This window comes from Pelodiscus sinensis, chromosome 6 (assembly GCF_052426305.1).
Source record: "Pelodiscus sinensis isolate ZL-2025 chromosome 6, ASM5242630v1, whole genome shotgun sequence".
In the NCBI taxonomy this organism is placed as follows: Eukaryota; Metazoa; Chordata; order Testudines; family Trionychidae; genus Pelodiscus; species Pelodiscus sinensis.
In genome coordinates this window covers 27361349-27382346 of record NC_143057.1, presented here as the reverse complement: position 1 = coordinate 27382346, position 20998 = coordinate 27361349, and the positions used below count along the sequence as shown (strand labels likewise).

At 41.3% G+C, this 20998-nt stretch overlaps 1 protein-coding gene across 20 annotated transcripts in view; it reads right to left on the bottom strand.

The window, feature by feature from the left end:
• Positions 1 to 20998, bottom strand: part of PTPRD (protein tyrosine phosphatase receptor type D) — a 1795899-nt gene that overhangs the window by 531030 nt on the left and 1243871 nt on the right. For 10 of the 20 annotated variants that reach the window (XM_075931584.2, XM_075931595.2, XM_075931590.2 and 7 more), the window contains exon 1: positions 3109 to 3941. The exons of 3 other annotated variants lie outside the window; for them this stretch is intronic. The gene's annotated coding sequence lies outside the window, so the exon portion shown is untranslated. Of the gene's footprint in view, positions 1 to 3108; positions 3942 to 20998 lie in introns of those variants that run through there. 7 more of the 20 variants (XM_089779210.1, XM_089779212.1, XM_075931600.2 and 4 more) reach the window with 1 other exon arrangement.

Below are 20998 nucleotides of genomic sequence, written 5' to 3'. Positions count from 1 at the left end.
GCCCAATAGCTTGATAAATCAAGTTCATTCTGAAGGAAATTCAATATGTGAATGTTTCAGCTGTGCTCTTTTACAAATGGTCTGCCTTGTCAGTTTGAAAAACTGAAAATCAACAAAGGAACAGTGTAAGTATACTTGACCTTATTCCCTAATGTCTATCAAGAATTCCATGGTTGGTCGATTTTAAATTTGTGAAACTGACACTCAAAAATGTATAGAGCATCTTCAGTCCAGATCCCTTAAGTGCTGACTATCCTCCAGCCACAGCCTTGAAATCTCTGCACTTGCCAAGTTACATAGCACTTACAAAGCTAGTTTAAATACACCATCAATCTATGTCCATTCCTTTAGTATAATCTTGGTTAGTTTATTTTTAACCCCATGTATGCATTATGTAAACAGTACCGTTATTAATCCACTAAAGGAAACACACATTTTAAACTGAGACAAAGCAGCATAGCCTATCATCTCTGATAGTGTCCTTCCTCAACCACAGTGGCAGGGGAGTCAACAGTCTTGGATATAATTATGGGGGGGGAGAAAATATACACATTTCAGTTGCCTCCCAAACAACATTAGTCTAATTTATTGGCAATGAATCATAGGAACGTGTCATTTTAATGCTGGCTATCTGTGTTAAAAATGTCCTTCTGGTGCATATGCTATGCACTGGTATTTGTTGTACAAGAGCAGTTTATACAGGCCCCTAGTGGTTTAGCACACACAGCACCAGATGTAGGGGATTCCTACTCTTTTTATCTTGGGTAATTTTAGTCTCTGCTTTATTCTGGTTTAGAAATGAAGGGTGACCTTAAAATGAAAGCTGAATCACTGATAAAATTTAAAATACTAAATTTGTTTCTAAATACAACCCCAGCGTTGTTTCCACAGATCTCCTCAGAAAGTAAAATGCTGTATGTTTTACCATTTCCCATTCAGTGCACAGGCACAACTAATGTCTGAGTTACATAACAGTTACAATAGAATGTTTAATTTATACCACTTTTTATTATTCATTAAAAAGTCATATGACTTCTAACAGTAAAAGTAGATTTTAAAACACAGACCCTGAAACCTAGAAGCTCAGAGATGCAGTTTTCTTTCTCAAATGCCATTCCTGACAGATTGGCATAGCACACATAAACCACAATGAATTTCTTAGTGCCTTCTTAGAGTAAAAGTCTACTACTTAGCAAAAGCTCTCAGTACTTAAAGTGGATATATACAAGCTATACATCATTTCAGCATTGAGAGGAACCTAAATATATTCCACAGTACCACAAGTGGCAACTAAAATTGGAAAGCTACTCCTGTAAAAAGTCTCCAATTAAATCCCCTTCCATGTCTGTGTAAAAGCTACACACACCACCTAATTCTTTGAAAATCCCATGCCAACAAAATAGAGCTTTAAGCTATTCTAAATGGACAAAATTTGACAGCCAAATTTATGAAACTGACCAGTTTGTCAATTTCACACTTCAAAAAATACAATAATAGCTTATCTCAGGAGAGTGAATTTAAGGAAACTGTCACAAAATTGCTAGCTACTGTGAGATGCCAGTACATAAAATTATTTTGGTGGATGGGAGAATTTTATTTTTTCAGAGTTGCTCTGTTCAATAACAATGAACAATAAAGCTTTGTTCTTTCCCAACCCACTAATAAGTATGTAATACATTATATTCTAAATCACATTTGCATAAAGAATAGACAGTAGTAAATATTCTAAAGCTTTTTTTATTATACACCCAGGAACACAAAATATTTTAGACTTGTTTTTCTTCACCTTTACATCAAGATTCAAAGTAAAAGTCTTGATATGACAGCAGTTGTTTGTTTTTGTGCACAAGGTGAGAAGAAAATTGGGGAAAGGGTCACAAGATAAAATTCACACAGAAAGTTGAGACTAAGTTTAAATACTTCGGAGAATAGAAACATAAAATAAATGCCTCCACCGCCTGTAACTAGGAAATTCCAAAGCAAATCAGTATTTAAGGTCTAATAAGAAATGGCACACAGTCTCCAGTTAATATTGAAGGAACACAAAAACATGAAACCTTTGCGCTCTATAGCGAAGTCAACAAAATGGTCCTCTTTATGTATGTAAAAGCTTCAATTTTAAATTATGTGTATGTTTGGGGAAAAGGTGAGAACACACATACACCTTTCTATGTGGTGGTACAGTGTACAAAGGCCAGACAGGAGAACACATTACTTGTCACACAACAGTCTCAAATAACAAGGAGAAACAGAAATGTGCTTACTTAGAGGTGTCTGTAAAAGAAAAAGTGATGATGGCTTGGAAGGGGGTAATAGTTTTAAGGAAAAAATATACTCCTCCCTCCAGTGTAGCACTTGGAACGGAATAAAGAAAATAGATCTTGTATTTATAAGTCAGGGTAGGCAGCAGACTACATTCAAAGAGGGGGGGAATCCCTACTTACAGCAAAACGTGAATTTTAAGAGGGAGCTAATAAAATAAGTTTTCTGACCAAATATGAGTTCCATTACAACCCTACATAAAGCTGAGTGTCTTACTGTTTTGGCTTTCTTTCCAGTGGTTTAAAAAAAGGACCATTTTTTTAAACTTACTAGCACCATGCACAAGCATATGCAATTGACATAGAGGAAAAGAGAGAACTGATCTGTGTGAAGGTCTCCAAACAATTCCTCCCACACCTTGAATGGCAGCCACTTTCCCTTTGATTGCTGCCAGTTCCCCTTTCCCCCACTAGTTCAAATAGAAAACAAAAAAATAAAATAAATGCTATCAGTGATAGCAACTCACCCTTCTTTACAGTGCACGAAACATGAATCCCCCTCCCCCCACATTTACAGTAGGAATTCAGTGGCAATGTCTACTCTGGACTGGTCACCCCCACACACACACACACACACACACACACACACACACACACACTAAACTCTCTTCGTGCCCTTTATCAGCCGCGGCTGGAGATTAGCCCGGGGAGAGCAGAGCGCCCTGGCCAGGGCAGCCTGTTTGAAGCCGGGGGGAGTGTTGTGCGCGCTGCACATGTGTGCAGAGCTCCCCGCACAGGCACACGCTGAGCGGCGGAGGGGAGCTATGGGGCAGCGGCGGGGAGTTACCTGGTCATGCTGGCTCCCCCAGTCCCAGCAGCAGCCGCCGCCGCCGCCCGCCCGCCCGCCACCACCGGCGCTTTTCCTCCGCCGCCGCCACCTCCTCTCGCTGCTCCCGCTTGGCTCCGGGGCGGCCAATTTAATCCAAGCCCAGCAGCAGCTTCCAGCGGAGCCCGCGGGTCGTTGTCGCCGGCCGCTGGTGCGCGGCTCTCACCGTCCAAAGCCGGGAAGCGGGGGGGAGTCCGCGGGAGTCCGCAGATCCAGCATCCAGGGGCGGGGGCAGCCCGCGGCGCTCCCGGAGCCGCTCCGTTCTCCTCCCGCGCCTTCCTGCTGCCTGCTGCGGCTGCTCCCGGGCGCTCGCTCTGGTCCCGAGCTTCTGCTCCGCTGCCTCCTCCTCCCCACCCCACCCTCCCTCCGCTCCAGCCCGCGTCGCTTGCTTTTTTTTTTTCCGCCTCTTTTAGCAGAGTCTCTGGCTACAAATAGCTGGGTCGCCCCCCGCCTCTCGCTCCGCACAAAGTGCAGCGCAAACAAACGGGAGGCAAAAGGCAATTCCCAGGGGAGTGGGGGGGGGGGGGAACTAGCCCCTGGCAGGACCGGTGTCCCTCAGAGGGGAGGGGGCGGTGCGTGAGGAGCGAAGTGCTGGAGCTGCCTCCCCCTCGCTTTGTTTGATGGGTTTTTTTTTTAATATCTATTTTAAATCCTCTCGGGTTGCGTGGCTCACAGGAGTTGCGTGGCCCCGAGTGTGGGGCAGCGCGCGGGGCAGGAGAGGGCGCGGAGAAAGGATTCGGAGGGGGAGCGCCACTGAGCCAGCAGTGTCTCCCTGGACCACTCACGGACTGAGGACATAGGAAACGAGAGCGAGCGAGCGAGACACACACACACACACACAGGGGGCGGGGGGTGAGATGGGGGGAAGGAGGAGGGGAAAGAGGGTGACGTCACTCCCAGGGATCCAGTTGTACCAGTCCTGCTCAGAAAAGATTTGGTCTTGTACTCACACATACACACACACTCTCTCTTAGGGATGCACACGCTGAAACAGACAACTCTGAGGTTAGAGGCAGCTCAAATACATCCCTCCTCCGTCTCCTTCACACACACCTGCCACTATAGACACACTCCCAGTGCCTAGGGGATAAATGTCCCTATCCAAAAACTAGTATATTTCAGTGGAATTTAAAGGGTTCACTTCTGTCCCGATTCACACCCTACGCAACCCAATGAAATCAATGGAGTCACAAGTACTGTAACTCACGCAGAATTTGTTCCTAAAAGTGTATAATCATCAAATATCATACACTTCCATGGGTTCACATGTATTTTCTTTGTAAAGACATGGAGCCAAATTCTATGTTAACTTATAGCCCATGAAACTTCAATAGAGTTGACTGTAGGTCAATGTCAAGTTTGACTCAAAATGCCCATTTTTTCCTCTTTTGGAGGCCCCTGAAAAAAGGACAGAAACAGTTGATATGGATTTTAATCAGGCTGCGACTTTATTACATCGATGTTTGGGAATACCAAACAGATAAAGTGTACAATGCAGTCAAATCCATGTTTATTCAAATCATTATGTGGGGCTTCCACTAGCTTCCCTCCATCCCCGTCTTCCTTTCCATCCTTGTCCCTCAGCTAAGCAATCGTTTGGACCTGACCATCTAGGGAAGTAGTGGAGTCTCCATCCCTAGAGATGTTTAAGTCTCGGCTTGACAAAGTCCTGGCCGGGTTGATTTAGTTGGAATTGGTCCTGCCTAGAGCAGGGGGCTGGACTTGATGACCTTCTGAGGTCTCTTCCAGTTCTATGATTCTATGATCTACTACCCTCATAGGAGGTTAAGGTGGTCAATGAGAAGGGGGAAAGAGGAAGAGAGTTGGCTCCCTGTCATAGCAATCATAGGAGTCCCCAACTCTCTTCCCCTGTTCTGCTCTTTTATTTAGTACCTCCTTGTAAAGTCCTTTACCACGCCATTTATCCAGTTAATGCATGCCTCCCCAATGAAGTACCCACACTGGACTTCCACCCAACCTTATAAAATAAATTGCAACATATGGCCTACCACCTCTTCTTCATGCTGGAAAAAGGTCCTCCCTGTCACTTGCAGTAGGGAAGATGAAAAAAATCATCACTTCACCAAAGCCAGTCTGATGGTGTGGGAAAAAATCCTTTTCAGTTCCCCTTAGAAAGTACAATGCTCACTTCAGTACCTAATCCAACCCAATTATTGACTCCACTAGAGAAGGGAGAATGGGTGCTGACTTACTTGCTGCATGGAACAAAGAGGCTATTTTTGTTGAACAATAAAAAGTTGAGAGAGAGAGAGTCCCTAACTCAATTAATTTTTTTTTTTTGAAAATAAAATGAAATTGTACATGCTTCATTTCAATTATTGCTCTGCAGTGGGGCTGAGGTTGAGGGGTTCAGTATGCAGGCCGTCCTGCGGAGAAAAGACTACCCCAGCCATCTCTCACCACAGCAGCTTGGGAACAGTTGAAAAGCACCTCTCCATGGCCACTGCAGCTCCAGCAAGCACATCTGGGGGAGGGAGGAATGCCACCCAGCTGGGGTAAGTCCAGGTTCATCTGCCCCCTGTGCTCCACAGAGTGAGGAATGCAGCAAACTGCACTTTCCCCTTGCTCCCCAACAAAGCGGAACAGCTAATAATGTTCTTGTATGAATCCTAAAAGGTATCTGATGAGTCAGAGGATCAGAGCTGAGGCAATCCCAGACAGTGAGCATCCCTCAGCCAGCTCGTTTAACCAGGCTGGTGATTCTGTCTCTTATGTATAGTTTTATGAGAAGCAATCCTATTACAGGTACATCCCATTATCCTGACACAACTAAACAATTATTTTTCTTTAAGTTGTGATAAGAGGAATATGTATACTGAATTTGGTGTTCTTAGCTCTTACCACTTTGGAAGAGTTCTTGAACAGACAGGCAGACTGTCTCAAATGCATAGCGGATAGAATAAATAAGAAATATGGTTACATAGAGCAAAGAAAAATTTAACCCCCCACCACAACACAGCCACTGTGGACCAAAAGCTCTATATTTTATTTGAAATATAAAGATATTCTAGGTTTTAATGTAATGATCCAGTATCCTGACAATTTTTCAACATGTGTCTTCATGCTGGAATGACACAGAATTGGTCAGTAATTCAACACGCCCTACACATTCTCACACCAGCACCACAGCTTCAATCTAAGTTTTCAGACTATATTTAACTTTTTCCACACAGTTTAGGGTTATAATAATCTTGGTATAGCTCCTCCCCCCATTTTGCTTGTCAGCACTGTGGTATGATTAAGAAATAATTTTTTTCCTTCTATATAAATCACTAAACCGAGGCTTATTTGGAGAATTTCATTTCTCAGATTTCTGATTTATGCAATAACGATGTTCATATATGTAATATGTAAAGAGCAGAGGGAGAAATCATGCTGAATGCTTTCTTATCAGTTTAAGTGCTAAATAATGAAAGCAGAAATACACACCCACACATTTCAACTGTAAAGTTAAAACTATTTTTTCTATTCCCCAATATATTATTGCCCCCACAAAGTTACAGCTTTGAGGATGCATGAGTCAAAAATATCACACGTTAACACAATGTGGAAATAACATTCTTTTACAAAATATATGAAGTTCAAGTACAATGTTCTATTGGTTTTGGTTTGTGCAGGTTATTGCCAAGATTGCACTAACATATGAGTGTAATAGTGCCACAATATTGAATTTGAAGAACATTTTGAAATTATATTAACTTTGAAATATTTCCTATAAAAATACTGAACGAACTGAAAGTGCTGGACTACCAGGTACAAAGAAACTGAATTAAGCTAAGTACAAAGGATCTGAATCTGTAAACAAACTTTTTAGCATGGGGAGTATCTTTTGCTTCTGATTGTATCATTAAAAACATCGATACACGTATATAAACACAAACACACTTCTTGTCTTGTTAAAAAATAAGGGTTTAAATTTGGCTCACATAAACCACACAAGTATAAGTTGAACCTCTATAGTCTTGCACTCTCTGATCCAGCAATGCCCGTGGTCCGGCATGATTTTAGTTAGCCAGATGTCTGCTTATCATGGGTGTGGTCAGGTTTCCCACATCTTTTTTTAGAGTCATCAGTCTTGGTTCTCAGTGTTCTGTGCTGTTATTTAGCTCTAATTTATTCCTAAATGTATTCTAAGAGCCCAGTAAGCAGTCAAAGTGTTAGTAATGCTGCTAGACAATATTGACCTACTGTGGTCCAGCAAATTCTCTGGTTTAGAACCAGTCATGTCCTGTGGTGCTGGTCTAGAGAGATTCAACCAGTGGCTCTATTGCATTCTCACTGACACCTTACAGGAGCAAAGGGGTGAGATGGAGAATTTTCCTCTTGACTGCCACGAATTAGGACCCGAGCAGTGTTTCCTCTAAGGTGTAGGGCAGCACAGCTTCACAGGTGATTAATCAGCCCCACACAGTCAGTCAGCTCCCTGCAAGGAGCCATGAGCCTCTGACTAGGTGGGGCTGATTAATCTCCTATAAAGCTGTGCTGCCTCCCAGTTTAGAGGGAACACTGGACCTGAGTCTACATTTTTTACTCATGCCTACCAATTAGGGCCTGAGTCTACATTTTTTACTCAGGACAGAACTCCCACGGACTTCTGCTAAAGTTTCGCCTGAGTAAGGCATGCAGGATTTCATGTTGAAATCTCACACCGTTCAAACATTTAATAGCACTGTGATATATTAGTGATTAATACTACATAATGTTTGTTTCCCCTGGCTCTTGTGTCTGAGACTGTGGCATGCAATGGTGACAAATAGGAACCCCACTTAATTTTTAGTACAGTGGGATGTTGCATTAACCATTGGAACCATTTCAATCAAAGTGGAACACCTGGTCACTTCAGGAGAAGTGAGGGGGGAGGGGGAAGGACAGTGGGTACAAAGAATCCTTTGTAATTACCTCCCTCATTTTTTGTTGCACACATTATGATAGCCGTATATTACAATTATTTATAATTGTAATGCGACAAGCTGTCAGATGAAATCTAACAGGTGATTTGTCACAAATCTCCATTAAAGTACACATTACACATTGGATTACCACATGATTTAGGGGAAGTATTTTTGAATTCCTGCACTGATACTTGAAAAATTCTCCTTCATAAGTCACAAGATTTGTGATTTTCCAGTCAATATTAAAGATCATAAAATGCTTCTAGACAACTAAATACATGAGTTGTCAGTAAACAAAAAATACATTCAACTAACACACCTTGACTATGGATATCTTTTAAGTGCTATTTTGCTATTTTAGCAGATTTACTGAGTTTATCTTAATCTTTCAAACTTTCACAAGTCCTATAAATCTTTCAAGCGATAAATCTTTTGGCAGTTAAAGTCAGAGATGTCTAGAAAAGAATGTAATTCCAAGTCTAGTTATTTTTTATTATCATTATTTTTGCCTACTTCACTATTTTTATCTTAGCTCTTTGTACTAAACAAATTTTTTAAAAATTGAAAAGAGAAAGAAGTCTACAGGAAACAAGTAATTAATCATATGATACAGAAAAATCTACAGGGACATAAGGCTGATGAAGCAAGATGAGTTTTATTAGACTATGCTAGAATATAAGCCGCAAAATGGAAACAAAGAAGAGTGTATGCAAAGAAAGTTGTAAATAACATTTTTGGACAGGAAAGATAGCTTTGTCTTCTACTACTGGAGAATATCAGAAGTAATGAATATTTGGCTGAACAATTTTTTTTAAAAAATATATTTGGAGTGGAAAATGAAAGTTTTTTGGGAGGGGACCTATATTTTATTTAGATTCTTTTTGCATCAGGTCAATGGTCAGACTGACTTTGAATTCAAAAAAAGTGCTACCACATACAAAAGATTATTTCACCTCTTGAAATAGTACTATAAATCCTGTGCTTGGAAGAAAGAGTGCACCTCCAAATTATGACAGACAATAATGGAAGTGTGTGGTGCAGGACATCAGACATAAACCATTTCTGAATTCAATTAAAAAAGTGAAGACATGATTCCCCTCCCCCAAGAAAAAGGTCATGATTCCATTCTATTTTTTAATCGCTAACTGGCTTCCTTTTTTCAGTCATCAACGTAAGAAGTATGACATACCAATATATTTACCGTTACATCCATCATCTGTAGCATATTAGTAGGGTCCTACTGAATTCACAGACTGTGAAACTGGGTCTGCCCCCCATGAAATTTGGACTCTTACTCTATACCCTTTTCAGGTATCTAAAATGGTATCATAAGGAGGAGGGAGAAAACTTGTTCATCTTGGCCTCTGAGGATAGAACAAGAAGCAATAGGCTTAAACTGCAGCAAAGGAGGTTTAGGTTGGACATTAGGAAAAAGTTCCTAACTGTCAAGGTAGTTAAACACTGGAATAAATTGCCCAGGGAGGTTGTGGAATCTCCATCTCTGGAGATATTTAAGAGTAGGTTAGATAAATGTCTATCAGGGATGGTCTAGACAGTATTTGGTCCTGCCAGGAGGGCAGGGGACTGGACTCGATGACCTCTTGAGGTCCCTTCCAGTCCTAGTATTCTATGATTCTGTTACCCAGGCTGGTGTTTTTAAAATGGAGTTTCTAATTCAAAATGGAGTCTGCTGATCCCTTTTCACCTCAGCAGTGTCTCTTCCTGCCAAAACCACCCTGAAGAAGGCTTTGCACTCCACTCCCTGGCCTCTGTACACGGCACCCCTTACTAATACCATGCGTGCGCATCCCAGTTATGCACCCGGTACTCTTTTCCCTGTGCACACCGTCCTATTCTGTTGCACCCCACTCCCTAACCCAGTGTCTCGCCTTACTGTCTTTATAAACCCTCCCCTAAGAATGGTTCGGGTTGGCTCTCCTCTACCTGTCCATTGGTCTTTGTCAATCTGCTTGTAGCTGTTCGTCTTCGTCTGCCAACCCTAAGGAGTGCCATCCACACGTGGCCTGGCCAAGGCTGCTCAAGCCCAGCTCTAGCTGTGCCCTCTTGAGAGAAGTCTCCTCTCTGTAAGGATTTTTGGGGACTGGTGATCCTGGACTCCGGGACTGTACCTTCATTTCTACACCTACGGACCTCACCTAACCGAAGGATTGGTGATAAGGAATCCAGAGGGCGTCCACCACGTGAAAAGGCGAGGATCTACTTCGAGGACTTACTCAGGAACTGGACCTGATTGGGACTCCGAGGGATCTCCCTGCAGTTCTCCCTCAAGGATTCCAATTAGCCACGAGATAGAAGGTTGCAGGCGTCCATCGCTGCCTTCTGTGTTTTAAGTACAACCCCTTTTGTATACGGGATCTTTCCTATCTCCTTTTCTTCCAGGCTAGGGTGGGACATTTACTGTTTCCTTATTGATTGATACGTGTTCACATTCCTTTAAAATATATGGTTTGGCCCTAAATTCCATCTCAGACCCGATTGGTGACTAACTGTTCATCGGTGATAGATACAGTACCAGGTAGAATCTGGCTTCTGTGGGGGAAGTGCATTAGGCTTTAATTAATTGCCCGCAGCAATTATTTACCTCAGCTTTCCGGGTAACAATACTATATAGCAGGTCCCTTTGAAGCTCCAGGGACCACAATGATTCAGCTGAGGGTCGCAACTTAAGTGTGGTTGCATGTACATGCAAATATATACAAATAGCTTCTTTCATACACTGCCCTGGCACTCCCAGCACCTCCTACTTGGGGGCTAAAAATGCCAATACCCTATACAAGTCTGTTCCAGCTAGCCCTTCCGCTTGTGTCTTTCAGTACTCACTCTGCCTGGGAGATGCCTCGCTATTGTGGAGCATGTTCCCAGTGGAGGCCATGTTCAAAGGATCCCATCCGTGGGCCGTGTGTTAAGCCCCGCATAAACCCTAACCGCACCACAGACCCCAAACAAGCGTACCACATGTTGAGTAGACATCATGGGGGAAACCAACTTTTCTCAAATTGGGGGTCTTGACCCCAAAGGCAGTTGTAGGGGGATCACAAACAGGGGCGGATATAGGGCAGGGCGAACGGGGCAGCCGTCCCGGGCCCCGCGCTTCAGAAAGCCCCGTGCATGCGTGGTGGCACCGTTGCGCATGTGCATGGCGTTACTGCACATGCGCCATGGCAAAGAGGGGGCCCCGCGGAATTATGCTGCCCGGAGTCCCGCAAAACGGTCATCTGCCCCTGATCACAAAGCTACTTTAGGGGGAGATAGCAGGATTGCCACTCTTACGTCTGTGCTGTCTTCAGAGCTGAGTGGCCAGAGATCAGTGATTGTTAACCAGTCGCCCAGCAGCAACAGCAGCACAGGAGTAAGGGTGACAATACCATACCATGCCATCTTTCTGCACTGCTGCTGGTGGCAGCTCTGCCTTCACAGATGTGCTCCTGGCCATCAGCCATTGCTCTTTAGCTGCCCAGCACTTAAAGCAGTGCTGCCATCAGCCCATCAGCAGCACCACAGAAGTAAGGGTAGCAGTACCACAAACCTTCCCCACAATAACCATGTGCCTTCCCACAACTCCTTTTTGTGTCAGCACTGTGAAATTTAAAACTTAAATATCTGAAATAATGAAATTTATTATTTTTAAAATCCTATGAATTAGAAATTCATCTACGTGGACCCTGAACTTGGTATGGTCCTATTATATTAATCCCTAGGAGCCCTAAGAAAGGACCATGGTCCCTCTGTACAAAGCACTATCTATGCGAAGAACGAAGATAGTCCCAGAGTCCAGACTGATACGACGTTCCCATTCAAGCTCTGAAAATCAATAACTGGATTAATATATTTAAAATTTAGTAAAAAGAAAAGGAAATGGATGAATGTAGAAATTTAAATCTAGGACTAACTCATTAATAGGATTTTGTGACCTTTATCAGAGTTCAGATGTCTAATTATTAAGGAACTAGGCAAGCTAGTTTATTTTTATATAGCTTCTTTATATTAAGTCTCATAAAGCACTTTACAGAAAGTCATAACTCATACCATAATTAAAGATAGATGGAAGGTTTTATGGTGAGTTTAAAAATGGGTTACTCCAAGTTACTCCAAGACTACTTTGTGAGCAGGGATAATAGGGGAGCGGGGGGAGAAAGAATTCTACACAACTGGGACAGTGCTAGAGAAAGCCATGGTCTCCTGCAGAGATCCAAACGGAGAAGATAACAGAAAAATTAAGACTGAAGGAACAATGAGTGGGAGAAGGAATACATGTGTGTGCATGGACAACCCCAAAGACAAGGTTATGCAGATTGACCTGAAATTGACCCAGATCATAACCCCTAATTCTCAACATTCTGCCTGACAAACTTTGAGGAAATTCAGATTTCCATCTGGATATAAAATTTACACTGGCTTTTATCACTGCAATTAACTGAACCAAAACCCAGGATATGAATATATCAAAGGTAGGGGAAGTTTAAATATATCACATAATCTGAACTGTAAAACTTGTTGCTCAAATGATGCTATAATGAAAAACAGGAAAACAAAATCTAGGAAACTAATTTTAAAGTTGGAAATAAATTACTGTAAGTACCAGGTAAGATGTAGTGTCAACTTGAACTTTGATTCTTGACCTTTTAAGTGATATTTTGCTCTGAGTTGGCAGGTATTTTTCCATTTGGATTCACTGTGCATGTTACAAAGGGTGGGGAAGAATGATGGCTTGTTAAAATCCAAAAGAGATTTTTTTTTTTACCGATTGTCCTTTCTGTAGTTCCTTCCAATGTGGCTTTGCTGGCTGACTGCTGAAACCTCACTCTTTGAGGTTGTTGATAAATGACCTGTGCACGGAAAAGCTACACACAAAATAAGACCCAATCACCTTTAGTGTTGTAGATTATTACCTATCATTAGAAAGCATCTTTTTTCATCTTTTCATACTATAGCAAACAAATGCATGAAATGGATATAACGATCAACTTACTGGCACATCCAGAAGAGTCCAAAGCATTATGGGAACACTGTGCTGTCACACAGAAGATCTGGGATTATTTCACTATCTCAGTTCCTTCTTTCTTGAGCCTTGGAGTGCTGTGGAAGTAACCTGAATGGACTCTTGGGAGAAGGGATACTTTTCCATTTCTTTCCAGTGACCATCCCCTCTTGCTAATTAATAGACTGACACAAACTGGAAGGCTACACACATATCTGCCCATGAGATGTGCTGTGATATGGAATGCTTAAGGGTGGAATGGGAGAAAGCAGAGGAAGAGATATAGGAGGACATTTTTCTCTAATCCCTAAGGGATATAGATTAGTTTTTATGTCAATAACACTGCAGATTAAACAATATCTAAATTTGCTGATGCTCCAGAGTTGGGAGCAGCGGGCCAACAACCTCACTTGGCCCCTGGGCAAGGTAATGGGGGACCCTGCTCCATGTCCTGGGGCATGGGTTTCGGGTGAAAGGCCAGTGGAGAAGGCAAGCGCCAGTCCTTCCCCTTGCACCTGAGGCCCCGCCCACTCCCTGCCCGATCCTGCCGGGCCCTGTGGACAGTTGTGGCTGTCATGCTAGCCCAGCTGCCACACCGCAGCTCTCTCCCTCCCCGGCAGCCGGGTGGAGCCAGGCTGCTGCCCAGTGGCCCGATCCTTCCCCAATAGCAGGCAGAGATGGGCTGCAGCGCTGCGGCTCATTGCTCCCAAGCAACCTGGCTGCTGAGCTAGGCAGCCTTCTCCAGCAGCTGGCTGGAGCTAGGCTGCTGTACCACATCACCATCCTTGGGCTGTCGGGCGTATAGACAATTTTGAGGAGGCTGTGCCTTCCCTTGCCTACACTACTGACTGCCCATGCACTGGGATCTCAGGAGGAAGGGGCAGGGCTGGTACTAAGTAGCCCTCAGCACAACCCCCAGGCAGACCTCAGTGCTGTCCAGAGCATGCCACATTGCACTCCAGCAGAGATTTAAAGAGCCTGGGATTCTGGCCACTGCCACCACATTAGGAGCTTGTGGCCAAGAGCTGAACCCCAGATCAGTTTGTCCTTTAGCCCCTTCCTCTTACCCCCACCTCCAAGCACTGTCAATCTAGAGGAGGTTTGGAATGAATGGGAACAGTATATAGAAAGATCTGAATCCAAGACGGGAGTGACAGAGATAGGCTGAAATTCAATTGTTCAAAGTTCAAGCCCTTACACTTTAGGGTCTCACATTAAGAATTTGCGCTACAGGTTAGGTGCCCCGCAGCTTGAAGTGATAGAGGAGGAGAGGGACGCTGCTTATGTAGTGCTTTACTGTCTAGTCAACACTATTGCGCATTCACTTTGCTACTTGTGTGGTTTGTAAACTATGCATTATCATGCCTTTTTAAGAATTCCTGTGTGTTTTGGACAGAACAAGAAGTGTTAAATAAAACCACATTAACAAAACAAATCCACTCACCACACAACTTTCGCTAATCATTTTCATTCTCAGCAATTCAATTAAAACAGAAATGAAGACCATAAAAATAATCAATGTGTTGGCCAAAAAAGTGTTCAAGAAAAAAAGAATGAAAAGATTAAATCTGTTTCACTGAATGCAAATTAACAACAGGACTTTGGTGCCAAGTCCCTGATATTCCAATATTGAAAAAGCATTCCCCTACATTAAACTAGTTCTGTGAGGGAAATCATATATTAGTCATAGTTTTTCAATTGGAGGATTTATTTTTCAACAAGGGAAACAACTTCTCAGAGTTCTGTTAACACAAAACCAGTCATTGTAAACCAGACCAGATGTCTTTTTAGGACAGAGCTACAGTTCAAAATAATTCCATATGAGCATTTTGTATACTCTAGAGCTACAGGAAATTTTTGAGCTGGTGGAAATCAAACACCGCAGACCTTGAACTTAAAAACGTACTGATATTTGCTTGTTTGAGTCCTTCCTTCCTGGTGCTATCGAAGGTATCTCCCCGTGACATACAGGTCCTAATAAGTGTAAACCTTTTAATCCAGAAGAATGGTTGTAGTATGGACAAAGGCATTCCCCTTAGTGATGCAAGATTATCCTCTACATCACTATTTCTCAACCAGTGGTACAAATATCCTCAGGAGTACTCGAGAGACGTCTGGGGGGTACGTCAACACAGCTGAATTTGGAGAAAACTGAATTTTTACAGTGCTTTATTATTTTTGTACTTTTTATACCTACAAATTTCATTGCCCACCTGACTACGACTAAGTTGTTTAAACAAATGTGTTGCAATGGTAAAAAAAAAAATGTTTGTGTCTGAAAACTGTAGATATTGGGGATACTTATATTTTTTTAAAAAAAGGGGATACTATATATAAAAAAAGTTGAGAAACACTGCTCTACACTTCAACTCATAGACTACTAATTCCAATGCCAGAGAGGATCATTGTTATCACCTATACTTCCTGTATAATACAAGCCATAAAAGTTCCCCCAAATAGTTTGTACAGTATATCTTGATTTAAAAATGGTCAGTGATGGAGAATCCACCACAGCCCTTGGTAAATTGTTTCAATGGATAATTACTCTCACTGTTAAAAAAATTATCCCTTACTTCCAATCTGCATTTGTCTCACTTCCACCTGCAGCCATTGAATCATGTTACACCCTTCTCAGAGATGAAGTACCGATTATTAAATTTATAGACTATAATGACATCACTCCTTACCCTTCTCTTTGTTAAATTACATTGACTGAGCTTCTTGACCCTATTAGGCATGTTTTGCAATCACTCTCACAGCTCTTCACTGAACATTCTCCAATTTAACAAAACTGAATTGTGCACACAAGAACTGGGCACAGTATTCCAGAAGCCGTCACCCCAGTGTCAAAGAGAGGTAAAATAACCTCTCTATTCCTACTCATGCATGATTATGCATCCGACAACTGGATTAGGCCTTTTGGCCTTGTTCACCTGATTATCCACCTGACCTTCTTACAGATTTAGATTGCATACCTGGACAAAGTCCTCTATTCTATAAGTATGGCCTATATTCTTTGTTACTAGATGTATATGTGTACATTTTTCCATATTAAAATGAGTATTGTTTGTTTGTGCCCAGATTACCAAGTGATCCAGATTGTTTTGTATCTATGATCTGTCATCTTCATTATTTATCACTCTACCAATTGGTGTGTCATCCTCAATATTTATTAGTGATGATTTTATGTTTTCAATCAGGTCATTAATCCAAATACTAAATGACACAGGGCTGAGAACCAATCCCTTAGGGGCCCTTTAGGCTAGACTGCAAACCTCCTTTGAAAGCGGCTTTTTCGAAAGATACTTTCAAAAAAGCCTCTTTCGAAAAAGAACAGCTAGATTAGAATGAGTGGCTTGCTTTTTTGAAAGAGAGCACCCAGACAGTCTGGATGCTCTCTTTTGAAAAAGCACAGTTTGCATTACGTAGCGCCTTTTTTCGAAAGAACACTTTCAAAGAAAGGTGTTATTCTTCGTAAAATGAGGTTTTCCATGGTTGAAAAAACTTCCGTGTTCTTTCAAATTACTTTCAAAAGAACGTGGCAACAGTTTAGACGCAGGAGAAGTTTTTCAAAAAAGGCGACTTTTTTTGAAAAAAATCATGTAGTCTAGACACACCCATAACGTCACACTCTATCAGCTGTCAGTTTTTAATCCATTTAACATCTGCTACATTAATTTTATATTTTACTAGACTTTTAATCAGACAAAGACAAGACAAATGCCTTACAGAAGTGCAAGTCTATTACATCAACACTACAATCTTTATCATCTGAATTTGTAAACTCATTTTAAAAAAAATATATCAAATTGGTTTGTCTCATCTGTTTTCTATAAACTTATGTAGTTTGGCATTAATTATATTACCCTCCTTTAATTCTTTATCAATCCAGTCACATATCAGATAACCCATTATCTTGCCCATGATCTATATTGCATTGATAGAATTATAATTACATGGGTCATTCCTTTTTAAATATTGGCATAACATTTGATTTCTTCCAGTCTTTTGGAACTTTCCCAGAAATTTAAGACATTGAAAATCAGTATTAACAGTCCAATGAGCTACTTTTATCCAGACCTGATAATTTAAAATTGTCTAGGTTTAGTGATTGCTTTTTAATATCCTCCTGAGATACCAGTGAAATGGAAGAAGTGTTCTCATATGACATAACTTTATTTGTTTTTTACAACCAAATACAGACAGAAATGTTTATTTGAGTGCACACCCACCTTTACTATTTCTACTATTGTTGATAATTCTGGCTTTTTCATCTAGTAAGGACTAGTATTCATTTTTAGGATTCTTTTTCTTCTTAATATACTTTCAAATATACTTCTGCAAATTGTCCACAGCTCTTCTGATCTTAGATTTAATCTTGTGTTCATTTGCTTCCCTTATCAATCTTCTACAGTCCCATGCTTCTGGTATCTTTCGATCAATCGATCGATAGATAATCTCAATTTCCCTTCTAATTGGATTGGGCTTTATTTTTTTTAACCAATATGGCCTTCTTCCTCAATTGTGGCTCTTTGTGCATCTAGTGAAGTATTCTTAATTCCCAATTATAATTCATATTTTTCTAATTAAATTCTTCCTTACAGCTGATTTGGCTCTCAATTGCTTTCTGCTTTATGCAATTGTTTAACACAGAATATATATATATTGCTGATCTGGACTTTATTCCACATTATAAATGTAATCAAGTTATGATCACTTGTACCTAAGCTGCCATTACATTTTAGTTCTGTGATCAGTTACTCTATCCATCAAGACAAATTCCTCTGTGTTGCATGGAACAATTTAAGAAAAATTCATGAATAAAATTTAGAAATGTTAGTACTGGCAGCAGGAGGCTTTCTGCATATGCCACTCAAATTCAAGTCCCCCATGATCACAAACACACAACTGTTTCCCCCCATGTATTATTGATAGGTGCATAAAGTCATAACCCGTCACAGAGTTTGACTTGGCTTTTTGTAGCAGACACCAACTAATGCACCATCTTGTGCTTTACCTATAAATACATTGAACTATACATGTTCAGTATCATTTTCTTTTAAATTGATTTAGAAACAGGCAATGCTACATAAAAGTTCCAACAAACAGGTTCCAAAATAAGTTGCTGTCCTCCCATTTCACTTAAAAAAATTAGACACACAAATCCCTTTCCACACACAGTTGTATGACTTCCTCTTGCTCTTCTTCCTATGCTGCAGTTTGCAACTGCTTCTTGTCTTATTGTTGCAGCTGCGGTCAGAGAGGGCACTGAGGGTGTGTCTAGACTACCTAGTTTTGTCGACAAAAGTGGACTTTTGTCGACAAAACTATACATAACGTCGACAGAACTCAGCAGTTTTGTCGACGCTGGTATACCTCATTTTACGAGGCATAACACCTTCTGTCGACAGAACTCTGTCAACAGAAGGTGTTATTGCCTGTAACACTGCGTCCAGACTACGGAGTTCTGTCGACAAAACAGCTTGCTTTGTTGACAGAACTCAATGTGTCTGGACGCTCTTTGTCGACGGAAGTTTTGTCGACAGTATCTGTCGACAAAACTTCCGTCGACAAAACGCGGTAGTCTAGACGTACCCAGTGTTTATAACCTCCCACAAAATTGGCATCTCCCCTCCTTCTCTGCAGTGTTTTCCATAGACTCATATAAATGTAAGACTGGAAAGGACCTCAACTGGTCATCTAGTCCAGTCACCTGGACTGAGATAGGACTAAGTTATCTAAAGCATTGTAGCTCATCTAACCTGTTCTTAAAACCTCCAGTGACAGAGATTCTACAAACTCCCTATGTAATTTGTTCCAAAGCCTCACTATTCTTACAGTTCTTACATGAAATTTTTCCTAATGTCTAACCTAAATCTCCCTTGCTGCAATTTAAGCATTATTTCTTGTCCTGTGCTCAGCAGTTAAGAAGATCAATCTATCATCCTCCCCTTCATACAAAATTTTCATGTGCTTGAAGTCTGTTACACTCCCCACTCAATATTCTTTTCTCCAGACTAAACAAATAATTTCCCCCATTTTTTTCTTGTATATCATGTTTTCTAGATCTTTTATCTTTTTTATTTCTGTCCCCTTTACTTCCTCCAATTTGTGTTCTACTTTCCCATTGTGGCACTACACTCCAGTTGAGGCCTTATCAGTGCTGAGCAGAGTAAAATAATTATGTCCATGTCTTGCTCATTGCCCTTGTTCCCCTTTTAATAGACAGGTACTGTATGTGCCATTTCCCAGTCTTCTCTTCCATTCTCCATGAATCCCCCAAAGATAATTACTAATGGATCAGAGATCTCTTCAGCAAGTTCCTTAAGGATATGTCTACACTACAGTAACACACCTGGAGCTGGCCCATCTCAGCACTCATGGCACTTAGGCTATGAAGCTATGAAATTACAGTGTAAACATTCAGGCTTAGGCTGATACAGTGTTGAGACCCCATAAGGAAGAGAGGATGCTAGAATCCAACATGATCTCAAAAGTCTACATCGCAATTTTATAGTCCTGCAACTTGAGTCAGATGACATTGGCCAGCAGCAGGTGTTTTCTTGCACCGGGGACAAACTCTAACTATTCTAGGAGATTTAAAATATAACGAGTGGTCCATGGCTACCCCTCTGAGACTTTTTTTCTAGGAGATATTTAATCAGGCCGTGTTGTCTTGAAGACATCTTATCTAAATAATTCTTAACTCATTTCCCCTATTTTAGTCCAATTTACACTGCTGCATTGTATGCTATTGTCTTTCCCTCTTCGTTAATTGATGAGTCTGCCCTGTCCTTGGTCTTCCTCTTGTTTCCAATGGATTTGTAAAATATTTTCTTGTTACTCTATGTCCCTAGCTAGTTCAGTCTCATTTTGTGCCTTTCTAATTTTGTCCCTTCATTCCAATGGTTTTTTAATATTTATTCTTCATAATAAGCTGACTTAGTTTCCACTTTTTCTGTGATTCATTTTCACTAAAGATCTTGTGGTTAAACTAGGGTAGTCTCTTATCATACTTCATATCTTTCTAATGTATTGGAATATTTTATTCTTGTGCCCTTAATAAGGTCAGGTTTTCTGATGAGACAAGTCTCTTCAATTCACTTTTTCCCCTTAGACTTGCTTTCCAAAGGATTTCACCTATCAATTCTCTGCCTTTTTGAAGTCCATTGCCTTTATTCTACAGTTTTCTGTTCTAACATTCCTTAGAATCATGCACTCTATCATTTCTGATGACCATGTTCCAAACTGCCTTTCACCTTCAAGTTCCCAACCAGTTCCTCCTAATTTGTCAGAAACAAAGCTAGAACAGTCTTTCCCCAGCTGCCCTTGCTATCTTCTGAAATAAAAAGTTGGATTGCTTCCAATACAATCCAAGAACTTTTTTGATAATCTCTGCCCAGCTATATAATCAGGGTTTGAAAAATAATGTAATCTACTCGCTTGTCACAAGTAGATTACAAGCCAGAAGAGCCAGCGCAGAGCAATCTGCACATGCGCAGAACGATCTGTGCATGCACAGAAAGCAGAACCGAGTGAAACCACACAGCTGGTGAGTGGGGCTTGCCGCCACTTGGAGAGCCCTGTATATAATTGTTCCTGCATAGGTGACATCCCCCATCACCAGCAAGACCTGTGAAATTTTCTGCTAGTCACCTACTGTTTACAACCCCTCCAGTTTTTTCCTCTTCTCCCATAAGCCACTTCTCTCTATTTCTTCCCCTAAGGCTCTCTTTCCCACAAACCCCAGTGTCTCATCTACAAGAATTACCAACATTTACCCCTAGTGTTTTCTCTATTTCTCCAGACTCATTTTATTCTCTCTGGGTATGCCTATACTGCATTCCTCTTTCGAGAGAGTAATGTAAATTCAGCTAAGCGAAATTGCAAATGAAGCACGGATTTGAATTTCCCACGCTTCATTCACATAATCGCATTC